At 41.2% G+C, this 20,681-nt stretch overlaps 1 protein-coding gene across 3 annotated transcripts in view; it reads left to right on the top strand.

Annotated features, from left to right (window-relative positions):
- The window catches only part of MYO16 (myosin XVI), a 438,909-nt gene that overhangs the window by 47,483 nt on the left and 370,745 nt on the right, over positions 1–20,681 (top strand). Inside the window, exon 1 of one of the 3 annotated variants that reach the window (XM_064143769.1) lies at positions 19,795–19,813. The exons of the other annotated variants lie outside the window; for them this stretch is intronic. The gene's annotated coding sequence lies outside the window, so the exon portion shown is untranslated. Of the gene's footprint in view, positions 1–19,794; positions 19,814–20,681 lie in introns of those variants that run through there. 3 annotated transcript variants of the gene reach the window in all.

The following is a 20,681-nucleotide window of genomic DNA, read 5'->3' as shown; positions in this document are numbered from 1 at the left end:
AAACTCTGTAAATTCTAATTGAATCCAAATGCCTTCTACCTTAAGCAGAAAGGAGTTTCTTGAGGCCCTCTAGTGGGCAAGAGGTATAATCAACTGCAAGAACCTCTCTTCCAGTTCAATTAAGTTTAATGTTTGTATTATTGCTAGTTATTTCTTAAGTGTTCTAGGTTCTGTGTTTCTCCTCTGTGTAATACTCTTCATGACTGTTGCAAAGAACCTATTATTAAAAATACTGGTTGATGGTGAGAGTCCTGTATATCACAATTAATAAACTATATTAATTTTGAAAAATCCTATCTCTCACCACACCTGCTGTTACAGTGAGTCTCTTTTGAGTGGTCTCCTGTGATAGGATGAGGGGCAATGGACACAAACTGAAACACAGGAAATTTCATCTCAACGTCAGGAAGAATTCATTACTGTGAGAGTGGAACAGGCTTCCCAGAGAATATGTGGAGTCTCCTTCTCTGGCAACTTTAAAAACCTGCATGTATGCATTCCTGTGTGGCCTGCCCTAGGTGATTCTTTGGAAGAGGAGTTGGACTAAATGGTTTCCAGAGGGCTCTTCCAAATCCTACCATTTTATGATTCTGTGAATGCTTCTGTAATCTCCCTACTACCATATTTGCCATACGGGAAACCCTCCCTCTCTTGCCTCCATAAGTGACCAGTTCTTCATTGCTTAGTGGCTGCTCTAGGTTTAGATTTGAGCTCTAAGTTTTTGACTGTCTCTTGTGGAATTTTTATCTGGTTTTATTCTGTTATTTCAGAACAATAACTTTCATTCATCATCCTCAGATCATGCTGTCAGCCAGCTTTATTTCTTAATGCATCATAATAATACTTTTGTTGCCAGAAACACAGCAGCATTGCATTCCCATCTAACTGAACGAAAATCATCTTTCAGTGGAGGTGATACTGTGCTTTCAGAATCACATGGAGCCTCATGCCAGGTCTGAGTTCATATGCTCTTAACTTGAGGTCCTGTAAAGTCAGTATTAAAGCACCTACTGATTTCAGCCCTACCAGGATAACTGATGCCTGGAGAGTAATGAATGAAAATGCACAAACATATCCCCTATATTTATGCTGATGAGCCTAATAACCTACTAATGAATCATTTACAGACATGTCTTATTCCAAAAAGTCATGTGTCATAGTGAATTTGTACACAAGGGGACACATAATTGTCAAAAACCTTATCATTGCCTGAGTTTTTATTGAAAGCAGTTTTGTTCCATTCTTGCAAGTATTTTCAATTAAGTCTGCTTTCGTGCAGATAATTTGTGGTAATTGTAGGTGAACTTGGAATTGGCCTTTTCTCTAACTACCATACAGTATTTACAGTGATGTCATACTGGTGTGAGTTCTACAATAGCTTGTTGACAAATACATTTGTCTTTTCCATGCTGAATCTGTTAACAGTATTTCCCAAACTGCTATTCTTTTTTTTTGCATATAAGCAAAGTTTTTCTCTATATTAGCATTCTTTATTCAAGACATACTTGTTATCCAAGTGCCTTAACCTTGATTCACGCTTCCAGAAAAATAGGTGAATGGAGATGAGAATGGTTTATAAAGCAAGTATCCTATCTGGGCTGATAGTGGCTTATTTCCTAGCTTAGTTCTTGATCCTTTCATCTGACACCTGGAAACCAGAAAGGTATACGAGCATCAGTGTTATTCCTCTTGTGAGGGCACTGTTGCTGTCAGTGCCCTGAATTTCTTCTGCATACTTACTGTCTTCTTCAAAGGAAGCAAACAGTCCTTGCTCCTGAGGTGTTGTGTGTGCACCTCTTCCTCTGCTTGTAGCTTGAGGAAAAGCACCTAGCAGAGCGCTTCTTAAATCCTGCTTCCAGTAAATGGAAGGAAGATGTTATTCTCTTCTTCTTTCTCTTTTCAGCCTTTTTGATAATCTTGAACTGCTGCTTGGAGTCCCTTAGTACAAAGCATCAATGTGTGTATGTAGTATACTGCTGCATTATAGGCAGGGCTTACAGGAGTCTACTGTGAGGTGCTTGCATGCAGGGTTTTTGCCGAGTCTTGTCTTGTGCTATTTAGGGCCAGACTGAGCAAATTTCAGATGCTTTTGTGTGACCTGAGGATTTCCAGGCCTTTGACTGGCCAGGATGTCTTTCCAGGTCTGGGATACTTTGTCCAGAGAAAGGTTCAGCTGCATAGTGCTTAGAGAAAAGGTGCAAACACTGAGATTAAAGTCTGCACTTCAGGTAATTCAATGAAAACCAGGACGTATCTAGAGAAGATTAAGAAGTACTAGCAATGAGTGAAGAGATAGGCAGAAAAGCTTAGGAACCATCAGTAGAAGGTTCAGTAAGAGTCTAATATGGAAGTCTTCTGAGGGAGCATGAACTTGTATGCTGCATCACTAAACCAAATTTGATCTGTCAGGGTAAAGTTATAGCAACCTGGAAATTTGAGCTACATAGCGATTATGTGCTAATCCAGTGTTCTGACTAAAATCCAAGAGTTGCTTTTTGTAGCTTTCAGAGAGCTGAGCTCATCTTTGGTTGTGTTGTAGGAGGTCTATTGACCCTGTCTGAAAGCTCTTAATTTTTTTCTTTCTCTTTTGAATTGGCATAGTAGGACTTGGCTAACAGAAAGCTGTATTTGGGTAGAAGAGGTGCAATGGAAAACTGGAAAAGACTTACAGAACAGTTTCTTGAATTTGTTCTACCTGCAATAGAATCATATGCTTGGGCTACCATGGTCTTTAACAACTTAAAAAATGATGATTTTTCGGTACACTTTGTTAGAAGATTCTGTGAAAGGACATGGTAGTTTATTTATCCAAAATATTTTTTTAATGGTGAGGTCTAGACTGTGATGAGCTGCATGAGTTACCTTGGTAACCTACTGCTTCAAAAGTCTTATGCATATCTGTAAGATGTACAGGGAGAAAAATTACAATAAGTGGAAAAAAAACACCAATATGCAGAGAACTATCCATGTTTGTCAAAGGGACAGAAGATGCAGAGAACTTTCTGTCTCAGTGAATTTCAGGAGAACTTTTTTTCCACTAAAGTGCACGATAAAAACTATGGTGGTGCTGGATCCAGCTTGTGTAAATTAGGTGATTTTTTTTTCTTTCAGACAGACCTGAAATCTATGTCTAATTGGAACAAAGTATACAGCAAAAATGTTATCTTTTTTGATTACCTTATAAAGACCAAATATTGTATTTGTTTTCTGTAGATGAGGTGCTGAAGGAAGTATCACTAGCTCTGCTGTATTTCCTTTGTCTTATGAGGAGCCCTGTGAGTTTCAGGCCAGTAGTTTATCAATGCCAAAAAATGCTATTATTTTTAGAACATTAAATGACTTTGTAATGACCATCCGTGTGCTCTGGTTTAGCAGCATTTCAGAGGTACTTTCCCTGGGAGAGCTTGTGTGCATGGTTTCTCAAAAAGCTTTTCTCTTCATTGGTGATGAGATGTTAGAAAGAGGATTTTTCAAAGCTTTCTCTGTCTTATACAGAAGCCTAACAGATCAAAAAGTTAGGAGGATGACTTCAAAACAGGTATTTCTGAGCCCCCTTTCTTGTAAGTTAATTCCTGTAAATGAAGGAGTTGCTTTTTGTGTTAGGTTATGGAAAGTAACCTTAAAAACTTTTTAAAAAGGTTTATTCCTGGCATAGGGTTGGAATATAAGGAGTTGGCTGGAGCAAATGGCACGCTGTAATTTCTGAGTAAATGAAGCTATACACAAGAATGAAAGGATTTGTTTTAAAGTTTATGCTTTAAATGAAAGTTGCGAGAGTGTGAATTGTGTTTTTTTTCTTAGCATTCCATTCTTAGTGCTAGAAGATAAGTAAACAGTGCTAGAAGATAAGTAAACAATGGAAAAAACAAAACTTTTCACTTAAAAGGAAAATGGAGACAATGAAGGAAAATGTCTTAATGCCATGGAAATAAGATACACCAATTGACAACCACATCTCAGTGATTTCACAAGATGCAACCAATTCTTTGTTGTGTATTTCATATACAGCTTTACGTTTCTGTGCAGTGCTTGGCATTTCAGTAAAATAGTGAGATTCTTTTGCTGCTATTTAGGAAGGACTCAAATCAATCTGCCTAATCAATTTTAGGTATTTATAAGTTAAGAAAGGCTAATATCAGTGAGATGCTAAAAGCTGTATAAGGAATCAGGCATGGTAAGTCTTGCTGGTTTTGATGTTGGAGACTTTCTGTTGTGTAGAAAACAAATGAAACACTGCATATCTTAAGTAAAGAGCTATGTGGGATTTGAGTTGCTCATAATGTGTTGCAGTGCAGTCATAAAGATACTGCTGGACTCCACTGTCAAAATTGACAATTGTAATGAAAACAACACATAGGCAAAAGTGCCTTGTCGCTTTTGGTCTTTTTTTCGCTGTTAGAAAAGAATTTGTACTGCACAATTGTAGAAGCCAATTGTAATGATCTCTTACTTATCGACATATTGCTCAAACGGCCAGGGAAACGGAATTGGTCTAACTGCTCGTATTTTACAATGCCTCTCCTTTTATTAGTGGGTCTATTGCCTCACTTCTGCAGAGAGGATAATAACTTCTGAGTCAGGAATTAATCTGATATAATTTGATTGCACAGGACTCTTATCAGTCCCTCCAATTGCTCAGCTGCTACCGTGTATTTAACAATTGCTTCCTAGCCTGTGCCTGTTGTTCACTTTGTGTTTTTTTCTGCCGGTCTTTGGTGTCCTGTCTTTCATCTGTCTGCTGCTGCAAGAGCTAAATAGGTCTATTATGAAATATGAATCACAATTTGCTCATCTCCCCAAAGCAACTGCAAAGTGCCAGTATAATTATTTTCAAACAGCAAGTATGTATTAGTAGATTCTTCTTTAAGGGCTAAATATGTTTGTGGGATAAAGTTGATTTCTACTCTTGCTCATATTGGGTAGGTAGAAGTAAACTCCTTAATTTTTGTAGTAGTGCTCAGAGCATATTTATTTGAAATCAGAGGGAGTGTGACATGTGATGATTTTAGCAAATTGATTTGAGTAATACTTTTAGCATATTTGATCTTGTAGATATTGATTAAGTCCTGGGTGAGTTAAAAAGATGTCAGGCATACTCAGCATGTTACAAGGGGCAATCAAAATCCCGCAGTTTTAACATGGTGAATTATGTCATGGCAGCTCTGCCACAGCAAAGCTGGATGATGTCATATAAGTGTCCCGGAGTCGAGGTAACGGCTTTTTTACATCAAGGTAACAACTTTCCTGCATCAAAGCACAGATGAAAAAAAAAAATCTAATTAATGACACTGCTAAATAAAGCCAGTGACAGAAATATAAGGAATAAAGCTGTAGGCAAAACCAGTACCAATACAAACCAGAGAGCATATTACGTTATCTGTTCTATTATCTTTTTGGATGACATTTATTAAGACTCCTGGAGAAAATTACACTTGGTTGTGGTGGCTCCTGGGCTTCATAGATGTTTTCATAATTGTAAGAGCAACTAAGAACTTTTCTGTGTTTATTCAGCACTAGATGCCAAATGTACACATCTAAGGATTCCCATTGAGCTCAAATCTATGACAAGGTGTATTTTCTCAGATTCATTTTATATTAATTTGTCATACAAACGTATTAGAGTGTAATTTATTTTAGGAAAAAAGCACTCTTTCGTTTGAAAGGCCTGTTTAACTTCACAAATTGCTGAACATAAAGTATGAAAAAGGCCTCCCTTTTCTTCAGGTGTTTTGTTGATAGTACTATCGTACTGTCAACGTGCACAAGTAAAGGGGTAAAGACTTGAAAGTAGAGTTTTGAAGGACCTGGTCTGACTTTATGTAGTAATTTCTAAAGGTAATTTGATTGCATTTTTATGAAAGTGTTGTGCACGGAAATTCTAATTTGTTAACCTGCACATAGGAATAGAGTTACACAGATACATAACCATTCTGACTGGATGTCCTGCGAATGAGCTGGTCTTCAATGTTACTGTTGTCATGCAACTAGATAAATATCTGCAGTGTGATGGGTACAGGATCTTACTAAACTGAAGAAGCTGAAGGTGCTAAAATCCTTGTAAGAGCTGTTAGCATTTTCCTGAACCGAACCTATAAAAATATTACTAGAAGTCCATGTAAGGCTTTATCTGGTCTTTGTGATGCAACAGAAATCAGGATTCATCTTCCCTCTGATTTAAGTTTGCACTAAAAAAAAAAAAAAAATTAAAATCCATCATATTATGCAGTGATGATAATCTTTGCTGATACTATAAATACCTCTGTGCCATTAAAGACAGTCTGTTGTATACCTGTGTTGGTTTATCTTGATTAAGAGAGAAGGATGTAGTCAGTACAAAATAATACGTCATGGCAATGCATATCAAGCCTAAAATAGCATCTCTAATAAAGATCTCTAAATACAAATAAATAGATCACCAGTTGTTTTACTGGGTAGGAACTGACTTAGAGCCCCTTCATCTTCTGCTTGCACAACTTGTCTGATGTGCCCTAGTGATTGCTTATGCTGGCATCAGTTTATTTGCTGACAACCCATTTTTGCTTGTATCACCCATTTTATCAAGCCAGTTTTCAGTGCTGAATTACTGTCTGCTGATTTAAAAAGAAAAAAGGGGGGAAAAAAAAGAAAAAAATGCTGATCAGAATATTTTTATGCAGAGTGTTTTGTAAGTCTCAAGGCATGTTTACTGGTTTTTACAGACTAAGCTTATGAGAATCTCAGGAAGTCAGAATTCCGTTTGTACAGAAGTGCACCTCTGCTGGAAGAGTATAAAGGTGCCCATGGATGCATTAAAAGGGAATGATATATAAGGATTGGAATCTTTATGTAAAATCAGAGCTGTCATTCCTCTCATTTGGTCTAAATTAACATATAACTGAAGCCAAAGTCTTGTGTTAGCTTTTGTTTTAATTCAGAGTGGTCTGATTGGCAGACTATGTGGCAGTTACGACTGGGTATAAAATTCTTTTTTGAGATGTGGCCTTACTCAGAGGACAGAGGTAAAGAAAAAATATTCCTGGCACTGCATAAAAGCCCAAAGCTGTCAAACCATCTTGTTATGACTATGTAGGCCTTGATGCTAAGGTGTAGTACCCACTGTATTTCCCAGGGTTTTTATCCCTGGGAAATGCCAAGTCTGCAGAGAAACTCAATATAGTTTCCCAAAGGTGACATCTGGCCCCTAACAAAAGCAAAGCTGTGTTACTGCAGTTTGTTGATTCTGTGTTTTGGCTCTGTGATGAAATAAGTGTTGCTGTCTTATAAGTAAAGTAGAAGTTGCTTTTATTTTAGCAGTTGCATTGGGTTTGGTAGTGGAGAGGCTTTAAGACTGGCTTGTATAAGAAGCTGCTAGAAGCTTTCCCTGTGTCCATGCCAACCAGCTCCAACACAGACCTGCTACTGACAAAGGCTGAGCCAGTGACAATGATAGCACCTCTGCCATAACATATTTAAGAAGGGGGGAAAAAAACCTGCTGCAGAATGCAGATAGAAAGAGAAATGAGAATACCTGAGAGAAACAGCCTGTACAGATAGCAAAGGCAGTGAAGAAGGATGGGGAAGAGGTGCTTCTGGTCCTGGAGCAGAGATCCCTTTGCAGCATGTGGTGAAGACCACCAGCAGCCTGTGGAGGTTAGTGGTGGAGCTGATATTCTGCTGCAGCCTGAGGAGGACTCCACACTGAAGTAGGCAGGTGCCCGAAGGAAACTGTGACCCCACAGCCTGCTTTGGAGAAGACACCTGCAAGACCTGTGAGCCCATGGAGAGACAAGGCCATGCTGGAGCAGTTTTGCTGGTGGGCTTTGTGGCCCTGTTGGGGACCCACTCTGTAGCAGTCTCTTCCTAATGGACAGAACCCCTTGGAAAGGACCCATGCTGGAGTAGTTCATGAAGAACTGTAGCCTGTGGGAGGGACTCATATTGGAGAATATGTGGAGGACTGTGTCCTGTGAGAGGAACTCCACACTGGATCAGAGAAGGAGTGTGAAGAGTCCTTCTGCAGAGGAAAGAGTGGCAAGAGACAACATGGAAGGAACTGACAGCAAGCTGGGGGAAAGAGGCAGAGAAAGTTGGGAGTGAAGTTAGTTGAGCCTGGGAAGAAGGGAGAAGTGGCGGGGGGAAGATGTTTTTAAGATTTGGGTTTATTTTCCATTACCTGAATCTGATTTGGTTGGCAATAAATTAATTTCAGCAAGTCAAGTCTGTTTTGCCCCAAAAGTGATTGGTGAGTGATCTTTCTGTCCTTAATGCATGAGCCTCCAGTTGAGATAGGGGAGAGAGACAGCTGCTTTACTGATCACTTGCCATCCAGCCAGGGTCAACCCACCACACAACCCTGAAGTTTTTTTACGACCTGCATAAGAAATCAGGTTGGTAGCAGAGGAGGAAAGGGAAGCAAGTGTTCACAAAAGAGAATATGAGTGCTGCACACCTAAGGATGAAAGAGCTAGAGAAAAGCATGAAAGCTAGTGACACTTTATGCAAATTGCAATTGGACCTTAGTTTGTGTGACTGTAACTTTGATGTTTACTAAGAACTTTTTGCCCCACTTTACATGTTGCTGAAATGATGGACTGCGTCAGGCCTGTAAGGAAACTACTGGGTCACATTCATTTGCATTTTCCTTGTTTAACTTTTGTGGCAATATTTAGGAGTGAAGTAATTCTCATGTTTTATTTGCTCAGGAGTTCAATTTATGCATTACTAAGACCTTAGGAGAAAAAAGTAAGTGAGAGAGGTATTTCAGTCTCCTTTTTGATGCTTTATATAGACATAGGTTAGACTCCTAGTAACACTTAGATTTGGTTACTATCAGCTTCAGTTTTGTTTTGTTTTCAGATAGTTTTGGGATCATTCAAAGGCTAAGTATTAATTTCATGTGGAAACTGTGCTGCTAGTTCTGTTCCCCGTTTTCCAAGACACATGCCTATGGGAATAATGCTATCTTCACATATTCATGCCTCATTTGTGGCCATGAGTTCATATTCTGTGTATGGACAAGTAGCTCCTACCTGGCCCCCACTTAAAGTCCTTCAGATGTGTTGGTTCAAGTACATGTTGAAAGGATGAAAGGAATGGCAGATGGCAGACCAGTTGATAATGTTTAATTTTGCTTAGATGCCTTTGCAATGTACTGACTGTAAGAGTTCACAGGATCACAGGATATTAGGGGTTGGAAGGGACCCAAGGAGAACATCGAGTCCAACCCACCTGCCAGAGCAGGACAATTCTATCTAACAGATCGCAGAGGAACACATCCAGACAGGCCTTGAAAGGCTCCACAGAAGGTGACCCCACAACCTCTCAGGGAAGCCTGTTCCAGTGCTCTGTGACTCTTACAGTATAGAAGTCCCTCCTTGTGTTGAGGCGGAACCTCTTTTGCTGCAATTTACACCCATTGCTCCTTGTCCTATCCCAGGGAGCAAGTGAGAAGAGCCTGTCCCCCCCCTCCTTCTGTGTTACTGTGTGTTAACATCCTTCTGTGTTACTGCATTCAAAGATGTGTTTAGTCGTAATGTATTGCTGTCTTCGATCTGCTTTTGTGTGTTTTATGTGGTCAGGTCAGATCCTCTGTGTTTGATGGGCCTTGTCCAAGAGTATCTGAGGGCAAATAAACTGTTTTTCTTAAAACACATTCAGGTCAAGCTGTGGTGCAACCTCCTTCAAACATAAGAGTGTTTCCACTGTGAGTAAGAACAGTTGTGAAACAGTTGCCAACTTCTAAAGATAAAGACTCAATGAATGAGACGGTTTCAGCTCCCACTCATACTATTGCCCTGGATGATTGCCTAGTCTCCTTGCTATGATCCAAATCTGTGTTTGGGGATGCCCTGATTTGCATAGTATTGATGTGATAGGCTTTGTAGCTTTAAAGCCTGTGTTGCTTGCTGCAGCAGAGATCCTGCTTTTGTTCTGACATGTTGTTTTGTTTCGGCTTTCTTTTTATACAAATGGAGGAGATGTACTGCCTCCAGTTAGTAATTCAGAGCGCACTGTGAGCCCCCACTGTTTGTGGGGAGGTTATGGATGCAGCAGCTGCTGAAGCATCCCTCCCTGCCATCTGATGGGCTCAGCCATTGCTGCTTCCCTTCCAGGAACAAAGCATCATCCTTCTCCCTCACCAGCCAGTTTGCTGGTGGGTTCCTGGGGAGGCATGGTGGGAGGGAGTGGGGCTCCTCTTGCTGCAGGCCACATGCTCCAATGGGAAAGCTTCTTAAACTGAGCATGTGTGCACTCCCATGCTAGCACAGTCTGATCTTTCATTTGCATATGTTTGCTTTCATGGGACAAAAATGTATGAATGCTGGAAAAGCCCTGATTTTGGGGGGCGGGTGAGAATAGTGCTGTTTGCTTTTCTGGTTGCTCAAAAATGTCCAAAAGCACTAGCTGTAATTTACAGTCAAAACCTGTCTTGGGTTTGAATTTGAGGTAGTAACTAATATTTATAATTAAGCTGAGACAAATACAAGTTAAATACTGTGGAGGTCATAATGAATGACTGTTAAATACAGAGCTTTAAATGGTGATATTAAACCAGCACCTTAATAGAACGAAGCAGAGATCAATATACATTAAAATATGCTATATGTACCATGCAGCTGTTCTCCATATACTGGGAGATGAGCAGCATTGCTTGGCTAACATGTTACCATGTTGCAGAGTTGCTATGGCAATATCAAACCAATGAATAAACCACATCACAGAGACAGGGAGGTGAGTAAGTGTGAAATTGATTCAGTGCAACACAGGAATATGTGGGAGCCAAATTGGTCAAGATAAAATTTCTGGTAGGAAAATCTCTTTCTTTTCACACTTTCAGTATTTTATTATCATGGGTTTTAAAACAATTGAAATCGTCTAGATATTTTTTTCTTCCATAAACTTATATATGTTACAACTGATGCTATCTGCGTGTGTTTCAGCATATTTAAGGCATTTAAGACATGCATCCATCTGTAATGAATATAGCTAAATGTTAAAAGCACACAGTTTAAAAAAAATATATAATTTCTAGTCATAAAATATAGGTAAGATAAATTAACTTGAATTAACTTCTCTTGTCACCCGGAAGATAATATTGTGTAAGTTGTATTCAAAACCATGTTTTCAAATACATCAGGCTTAAACTTGTTCTTTATTTCTGAATGTGCAGTGTTGTGATAGAATCCAAAGAAATGTCCTAGAAGCAGTATGTGCTTGGATAGCACATTGATACAACAAAAGACAGATATCTGTGCTTATAAACGGATAGCACAACTATTGATCATGCTTCATTGCCCTATTTTGTGATTTATGTGACCAGTGTTTGGAATCTCTTAGGCAGAAAATGCTCTGTCTTTTTTTTTTTTTTTTTTAATTATTTAAAAACAGCCTGTGAAAAGAACAATTATACTAAAATATGCTATCAACATTCTGCTTCTGTTACCTAGGGAAAATAAAATACGCATCAGGCACATTTTGTATTAGGATTTCCAGATTAGTCATTAATCTCAGTTCAGTTGAATGATCAAATAATGATAAAGGTTTTAGTCCTGGGAAAAGTTCTGTTGCAGAGGACTAGAAGGTTTTTTTTGTTACATGCAAGTTATAAATGTTACAAATTGGTATCTCTTTGTGCAAGGCATAAAGAAACTTTTTTTAGAACATTTTTTTAGGCTGTCTGCTAGTTTTGTGCAGGAAGTGTGCTTCTATGCAATTTAATGCTTGTGGCTTGCATGCTACTAATTCAATCTAAAATTGTTGCTTATTTATAGCTTTAAAAAAAAAATCTAAGTCCTTAAATGTGCTTTTCTGTTTCATCTCCATCTCCCTCTGAGTGTATATTTATGTCCAAGCCCTTTTTTTTCTTTTTTCTTTTAAGAGAAAGATGTATGATAAGAATACTAAATTAAACAGCATTAAATTAAATTTTATAGTTTTATTTTAACTTCTAATACACCAGAATGGTCTTATCGAGTACAGTCAATAAAATGACTGCTGTTTGTCTAAAGTATGACCATGTCACATAAAAGCCGCTGCTTTTGCAGTGCCACTGCTTTGGCTTCTTTGGTTCAAAGCAGAACTGAACAGTTCAGTTTATGTGCAGAATAGAAACCAATATTTGTTTGCATTTGCCTTTTTGGTTTAGATTTTAGTGAACATTTGCCAAACTACTGGCAAAGAATTTGATGACCAATGCTTTTTTTATTGGGATGGAACGATAAGGTGAAGACAAACAGAGTGAGTGTTGGTTGAACACTGAAGCTTTTATAATTTGGAATTTTAAAGACTGGAATAAAGCTTTCATGTGACACTAACATCTTAAAGTACTTCAGATACATATTTTCCTGGATTTCCCTGCAAATATTAGGCTCTGACTAAATAATATTCCTGAACATAGTTTATGCGATGGTGAGCAGCTGCATCTCAAGAAGTTATTAATTTGTGTTGTTCTCAGATGTGAATGGGATCCCCAAATTAATTAAGCAAACCTGGATAAATCAAGGTTAAACAGACTTAAACAAAACGAGCTAGTTTGTGTTCTATACCATATATACATGAAGTGTCCTTCTTCATTTGTCACTGCTCCTTTTAGCTGTGCATAGTGTATAAGACCAACCACATACTAATACCCAACGTGGACTCTGCAGTGACAAAATTGTCACCATTTTCAGTTCTGCCTCCTGCATGACTCCTCCTGCCAGTGCACTCTCCTCAAAGTGCACTGATTGTGAGGCTGGCCTGGAAGAAATCGGGCATGTGGCAGAAATAGTGGAAATGTCTTTGAGACAAGGTACTTTCATGAGAGGCTATTTTCCACCTACTGCTTTGACTTTCTCACTTTTGATGCGTATTGTGCCAAATGTACCAATTTCTCGCTGTTTTGAAAGCAAAGAACATCTATTCCATGGGAAAGTTTGTTTGAAAGCCTGCTTATCAGCAGAGATAGGTAAGTTGCCCAGTATGTGCACAGCCACAGTACCACTGCAGACAGTAGTTTACTTCCAAAATCATTGGAAGCAGTTTTTAAAGCCCAAGTTCTTAGACAGATAAGGATAATAATCAAACCTGTGGGTAGAGAAGGAAGAAATACCTCTTCAGGAGACCAGAAACATACCTCAGATAAAAGGGGTTTGTTTTCTCAGCAGTGCAGTTTCACCTTCATCTCTTAATTTCAGCTTTTATCTTCTGTGAAATGCCCTGAGTGGGCAAGCCAAGACAGATTTCTATCCCCATCCACAAGTGGAAAAAACTTTATCGAACTAGTGGTACCTTGTCTTTCTGTCCTCTGAAGCAGGTGGTGACAAGTGTTCGTTTTGGCAGAAGCATGCCTCCAGTCTTGTATCATCATAAGTGCTGTCTAAAATGATGAGTGCCATATGCTTCCTCAGCAGCATTAGGGTCCTCTTGCTGGCAGCTCTTATCATTGCAGTGCAGTGCTCAGAGGTGTACCTGTAACAGCAGACACAAAAACAAATGGATGCAGGTTAGGAGAAATGCGTGCAGGCATCCACTCTATGTAAACAGTGGGGTTAGATACCATATGGCACTGGAAATTTTCTTCTCCTTGGACTGCTTTTGGAGCTCTGCAGGCTTTCAATACTTAAAAGTGGTCGATAAGAAAGAGAGGAACAGTCTTATTAGTAGAGCCTGCTGAAATGGACGAAGGGGTAATGGTTTTAAACTAATGTAAGGTAGATTTAGGCTAGATGCAAGGAAGATTTTTTTTACAGTGAGTGTGGTGGAAGACTGAAACGTGTTGCTCTGAGAGGTGATAGATGCTCCATCCCTGGAAACATTCAAGGTCAGTTTGGATAGGATTCTGAGCAACCTGATTTAGCTGAAGATGTTCCTGCTCACTGCAAGGAAGATTGGCCAAGATAACCTTCAAAGGTCCTTTCCAGCCTAAACTGGATTCTATGTGATTTCTGGTATCCACTGAGCAATTCCAAGAGAGTCTTTAGTCACTTGTGCCCTTCATATCTTCTTTGGAGTTGGTGACAGTCTCTTCCTGGCCTATTTGGGATACATGGCTCCTTGAGCTTAAAATTGCTTTGGCAGCTCCTCTGTAGATTTCAGGAACATGTCACCATCCATTTGGTAAATTACTTACTGCAGCTCTAGGTGCCAGCCTCTACTCTTTCCTGCACAATTGCTATTGGTTTCTGTCACCTAACTAGTTTTCTTTGAGACAGCTGATTTCCTCCATCATTCCTCTGTGCATGTGTTTGGTTAGGTGCATCTGTATTTTCATAAGCTTTTCAGACAAGCTGCACTGCCTGCAACTAATGTCTGTTTTTTGAAGGAACACATTAGCAGCTGATTTAATTAATTGATATAAGTGTGTTTCAAAAGCTTTTATGCCAATATGTGCCACTTAAATCTATCAGTTGGATGTTCCTGCTCAATTGTTATAATTTTGTACTCCACTACTGCAGAACAAGTAGAGCAAAAGAGTTGTTAGGTTAGGTGGTGGAAATTAGAGCACAGATAGTTTGCCTCCCCTCTGTCAGTTTAAAGAGAATCAAAGCACAGAATCACTGTTCTTGTGACTAAAGTGCAGTTGTGACACAGTTTAATGGTTCCTCCAACAGTCCATCCTGCCATCCTAATTCCCTGCCTATTGAGACCAGAGAACCCGCAGGAGTTTTTTCACTCCTACATTCTGACCTTATCTTTATAAGAATTAGGAGACCCAAAAACTGTGAGCTTATCTGCTGATAGCAGACGAATTAAGCTGCATTGGTAACAGCTCATGTATGCAAGTTCCCAAAGGAGGATGGATTTTCTGACATATCAGTACTCCTACCTGTGGTACTTACTGGTTAAGAGCAGCATATTTTTACTTTTTTTTTTCCCTATGGCAAGGAAGTTTGTCGGTTGCAAACATGAAGGAGGATGGACTCCAATAGATCAGAAAGCAGAATATAAATAAATTGGTCCCCATGTTATTAGAATCAGTCAGGGTTGGAAGGGACCACAAGAATCATCTAGTTCCAACCTCCCTGCCATGGGCAGGGACACCCTACCCTAGATCAGACTGGCCAGAGCCCCATCCAGCCTGGCCTTAAACACCTCCAGGGATGGGGCCTCAACCACCTCCCTGGGCAACCCATTCCAGGGTCTCACCACTCTCACGCTGAACAACTTCCTCCTCACATCCTTCGCTTCATCTCCCCTAGTCCTGTCGCTCCCTGATAGCCTAAAAAGTCCCTCCCCAGCTTTTTTGTAGGCCCCCTTCAGATACTGGAAGGCCACGATAAGGTCACCTGTGAGCCTCCTCTTCTGCAGACTGAACAGCCCCAACTCCTTCAGTCTGTCCTCATAGCAGAGCTGTTCCAGCTCTCTGATCATCCTTGTGGCCCTTCTCTGGACACGCTCCAGCATGTCCACATCCTCTTTGTAATGGGGGCTCCAGAACTGGATGCAGTTCTCCAGGTGGGGTCTCAGCAGGGCAAAGTAGATGGGGAGAATTGCCTCCCTCGACCTGCTGGCCACACTTCTCCTGATGCAGCCCAGGATCTGGTTGGCCTTCTGGGCTGCAAGTGCACACTGCTGGCTCATGTTGAGCTTCTTGTCCACCAGCACCCCCAAGTCCTTCTCCTCAGGGCTGCTCTCCAGCCAGTCACTGCCCAGCCTCTATTTGTGCTTGGAATTGCCCTGACCTGGATGCAGGACCCTGCACTTCGTCTTGTTGAACCTCATGAGGTTGGCTTGTGCCCACCTCTCCGGCCTGTCCAGCTCCCTCTGGATGGCATCCCTGCCCTCCAGTGTGTCATCAACAAACTTGCTGAGGGTGCACTCAGTGCCTCTGTCCATGTCACCAACAAAGATGTTGAAGAAGACTGGTTCCAGGACTGATCCCTGAGGGACTCCACTTGTCACTAATCTCCACTTGGACATGGACCTGTTGACAGCCACTCTTCGGGTGCAGCGATCAAGCCAATTCTTTCCACCCATCAAACCCATGTTTCACCAGCTTGGGGACCAGGATGTGGTGTGAGACAGTGTCAAAGGCCTTGCTCGGGTCCAGGTAAATTACATCAGTTGCTCACTTCTCATCTATTAATGTTGTGACCTGTTCATTGAAGGCCACCAGATTTGTCAGGCAGGGTTTGCCCTTGGTGAAGCCATGCTGATTGTCACCATGGGTACAATGGGTATTACAATAACCTTTCTTTGATTTAAAAGAAGAAAATCACTAAAAGCTCACACTATCAAACTAGAGGCTTGGCTGAGACACCTGAAGGGTGTCTGAATGTTCAGTGAGACTTGGACAGACTGGAGAGCTGGCCAAAGAGTAACTTAATGAGGTTCAACAAAGATAAGTGCAGGGACCTGCATCTGGGCAGGAATAATAGCCTGCACTAGCACAGGTTGGGAGATTATCTGCTGGAAAGCAGCCCTATGGAGAAGGACCTGGGAGTTCTGGTGGACAGGAAGCTATCCATGGGACAGCAATGTGCCCTTGTGGCCAAGAAGGCCAGTGGGATCCTGGGGTGCATTAAGAAGAGTGTGGGCAGCAGATTGAGGGAGGCTCTCCTCCTCATATACTCTGCCCTGGTGTGACCTCACCTGGAATATTGCAATCAGTTTTGGTCTCCTTGGTTCGGGAGGGACAGGGATCTACTTGAGAGAGTCCAATGGATGGCTATGAAGATAACTAAGGGGCTGGAGCACCTGCCCTGTGAGGAAAGGCTGTGGGATCTGGGGCTTTTTGGTCTGCTGAAGAGAAGACTTAGAGAGGATCTAATCAATGTTTATAAATATATGAGGAATGGGTGTCAAGAGGGAGGGGGCAAACTCTTCTCATTCCTGCCCTGTGATAGGACAAGGGACAATGGGTATAAACTACAGCTCAGAAAGTTCCGCCTTGATATAAGGAAGAACTTTACTGTAAGGGTCACAGAGCACTGGAACAGGCTGCCCAGAGAGGTTGTGGAGTCTTGTTCTCTAGAGACTTTCAAAACCCATCTGGATGCATTCCTGTGTGACCCGCGCTAGATTCTATGGTCCTGTGCTGGCATGGGGGTTGGACTTGATGATCTATGGAGATCCCTTCCAACGCCTAACATCCAGTGATCCTGTGATTCTGTAAAACTGATTTTGGTCTCCTTATGCAAAGCCTGTAGTTAGCAGTGGAGTTAAGGTTTTGACTGTCTTACAGTTCTACATAAGCTATTGCCACATGGTTATCTGTGAGAAAGTCAGTTTTCTTTCAAGATGCTACAATACCTCAACACCTTTTCGGGGAGTGCACCAAGATCTAGGTGGAAAGGTCCCAGAGAGTGCTTCAGCAAGGCAGAAGCTAGTGTTTCACCTGATTTCCAGCCTCACTGGCTCTTCACTGAACTGAGCACTAGGGGATTCTGTGTTTTTAATGAATGGTGTTGGGTATGACCTGAATTAATTGAGCCTACTAGGGGTCAAGCTCAACTTGACCTGCTGCTCTCCAACAGAGAAGGGCTGGTAGGAGATGTGACAGTGGGAGGCTGCCTGGGGTGTAGCGATCACGAGATAGTGGAGTTTTCAATATGCAGGGTGGTAGGGAGGCACTACAACAAAACCTACACCTTGGACTTTCAGAGGGCAAACTTCATTTTGCTTAGGAAACTTATTTCCAAAGTCCCCTGGGCATCAGTCCTTAAGAACAAGGGAGTCCAGGATGGTTGGACTTACTTTAAACAGGAGCTCTTGAAGGCACAGGAACTGGCAGTTCCCATGTGCCGAAAGATGAGCCGTCGGGGAAGGCGACCAGCCTGGATGAGTAAACAGCTCCTGAAGGAATTGGGGGAAAAAAAGAGGGTGTATCACCTCTGGAAGGAGGGGAAGGCTTCTCCTGATGTGTTTAAGGAGGTAGCCAGATTATGCAGGAGAAAAATTAGAGAGGCTAAGGCCCAGCTAGAACTTAGGCTGGCCACTTCCGTGAAGGATAACAAAAAACACTTTTATAAATTTATCAATGCTAAAAAGAAGGGCAAGAAGAGCCTCCACTGCTTACTGGACCAGGAGGGGAACACTGTAACTGATGACAAAGAAAAGGCTGAGGTCCTGAATGCCTTCTTCACCTCAGTTTTCAACAGCAAGGAGGGAGGAGTTCAGGGCAAGTGGCCTCTTGAACTGGGGGATGGGGTCGGGGAGCGGTGTGTTCCCCTGGAAATTCATGAAGAATTAATTCAGGACCTGCTGAGCCATCTGGACACCCACAAGTCCATGGGACCAGATGGGATCCATCCCAGGGTGCTGAGAGAGCTGGCAGCTGAGCTGGCCAAGCTGCTCTCCATCATTTTCCAGCAGTCCTGGCTTACCGGAGAGGTCCCAGGAGACTGGAAACTGGCCAGCAGTGTGCCCAGGTGGCCAGGAGAGCCAGTGGCATCCTGGCCTGCATCAGGAATGGTGTGGTCAGCAGGAGCAGGGAGGTCATTCTGCCCCTGTACTCTGCACTGGTTAGACCACACCTTGAGTACTGTGTTCAGTTCTGGGGCCCCCAGTTTAGGAGGGACATTGAGATGCTTGAGCGTGTCCAGAGAAGGGCGACGAGGCTGGTGAGAGGCCTTGAGCACAGCCCTACGAGGAGAGGCTGAGGGAGCTGGGATTGGTTAGCCTGGAGAAGAGGAGGCTCAGGGGTGACCTTATTGCTGTCTACAACTACCTGAGGGGTGGTTGTGGCCAGGAGGAGGTTGCTCTCTTCTCTCAGGTGGCCAGCACCAGAACGAGAGGACACAGCCTCAGGCTGCGCCAGGGGAGATTTAGGCTTGAGGTGAGGAGAAAGTTCTTCACTGAGAGAGTCATTGGACACTGGAATGGGCTGCCCGGGGAGGTGGTGGAGTCGCCGTCCCTGGGGCTGTTCAAGGCAGGATTGGACGTGGCACTTGGTGCCATGGTCTAGCCTTGAGCTCTGTGGTAAAGGGTTGGACTTGATGATCTATGAGGTCTCTTCCAATCCTGATGATACTGTGATACTGTGTTAGAAAAAGCACAGTACATGCTTTTGCAAAATCAGTACTCTTAACGCTAATGCTGTATGAACTTCAGCTGCTTTAATTACATGTTGATTATATTTCCCTTTATCATTTATATTAACTATAGTAGACTTCACTTCATGTTTTTAAAGTACTATGAGGTATTGCCATTGCCTTTAAAACTCTGATACTCTCCGCATATTTTCTTGACTGAATCTCTCTCTTTCACTGGTAAAAATCATACAGGACTTGAAAACTTACACATGAATCAAGTGTTTGCATGGAAATAATGTTCTCCCTAGGAGATTCAAGGTATAATAGATATGGGTGTGTGTGTGTGTGTATATATGTGTATGTATGTATATGTATTTATGTGTACACACATATATACACATGTATATAGTGTGTGTATATGTATAGACATGTGTATACATATATATGCATGTACAGATACATACATGTGTGTGTATATATAAACTTTAATATTCATAAATATTAAACACTCCATACTGTGAACAGAAATGAAATCTATTCTGTTCAGTAGAACAGGTCATTGCTTGTAGTGTAGGTCATTGGTGAGAAGTTCTTGTCACCACAGAATATGTATGTTCTTAGGGTTCAGATTGGGCTGATTTAGGCTTTGAGCAGTGCTTTGAGCAGCTTGACCTAGTGAAAAATGTTCCTGCCTATAACAGGAGTTTGCTCTAATTTATATTTAAAGATCTTTTCCAACAAAAATTGGTCTGTGGTTCTGTGATTCTGTGACTTCTCATCCTTATTATTTTAGGTATGAACAAAACAACAAAGTTACTTCTAATTTTGGTGGAAGATTTAGAATGCGGTTCAGAAATTGAGACAGCTGAATCAGTTACTATGTAAGTTTATCAGTGCACCTGGGGTATAAATGCCACTCTGAGATAGAATCATAGAATCATAAAGGTTGGAAAAGACCTCAAGGAACACTTCCAGGCATGGTGACTCCACCACTTCCCTGCGCAGCTTGTACCACTGCTTGACCACTCTTTTCAGTAAAGAAAGTTATCCTAATATCCAATCTAAACCTCCCCTGTTATAGTGGCAATAGCACAGCAAGAAGGAACAGAGACCAAGTACTCACTGAAGTTATTCATCATTGCTTTGTGTTGATCTGGAAGTATGAGAGGGGTGAAGTTAGTTCATAAGATAATTTTTTGTCACTGATGATGGCAAAGTTTGTTTGAATGTTGATGCTTTGGGATATGGTTTAGGGGGTGAATCTTGTAAAGTAGGGCTGTCAGTTGAACTTGGTGATCCCAAAGATTTTCCAATCTTGAACACTTCTGTGATTCTGTGAAGAATGTTTATTCTGTAAAACGTTCTTTATATATGTGCATTCTTTGATTCTTATTTGTCCTTTTGTATTTTAGTATGTTGAATTCATTTTCTCCTGTGCAAACTATCTGCAAATACTGGGAAAAATCAAAGGATAGGTATTTATAGATAAGGAAGGTGAGCAATTTATTTCTGAAGCTGAAATAATGTAGTAGAACAGTAATTTTTTTTTTTCTGAAATCAATGTCAGTTTTTCTTTCTGAAGATTGAATGGTAGAACACTCAGGAGACTTCTGTGTTCCCTCTCCCTCCACCAGAAAAAACAAGGTGCTTGTGAACCTTCCCAGATCTTACATCCTGGGAGACCTAGTTTAAATAGGAAACTTTAATCAGAACTGAATAAAATATAAGATCCTAATCCTATTTTCCTAC

This window comes from Pogoniulus pusillus, chromosome 5 (assembly GCF_015220805.1).
Source record: "Pogoniulus pusillus isolate bPogPus1 chromosome 5, bPogPus1.pri, whole genome shotgun sequence".
Lineage (NCBI taxonomy): Eukaryota > Metazoa > Chordata > Aves > Piciformes > Lybiidae > Pogoniulus > Pogoniulus pusillus.
Note: the sequence above shows the minus strand (reverse complement) of the source record. Positions and strands in the feature narration are given on the sequence as shown.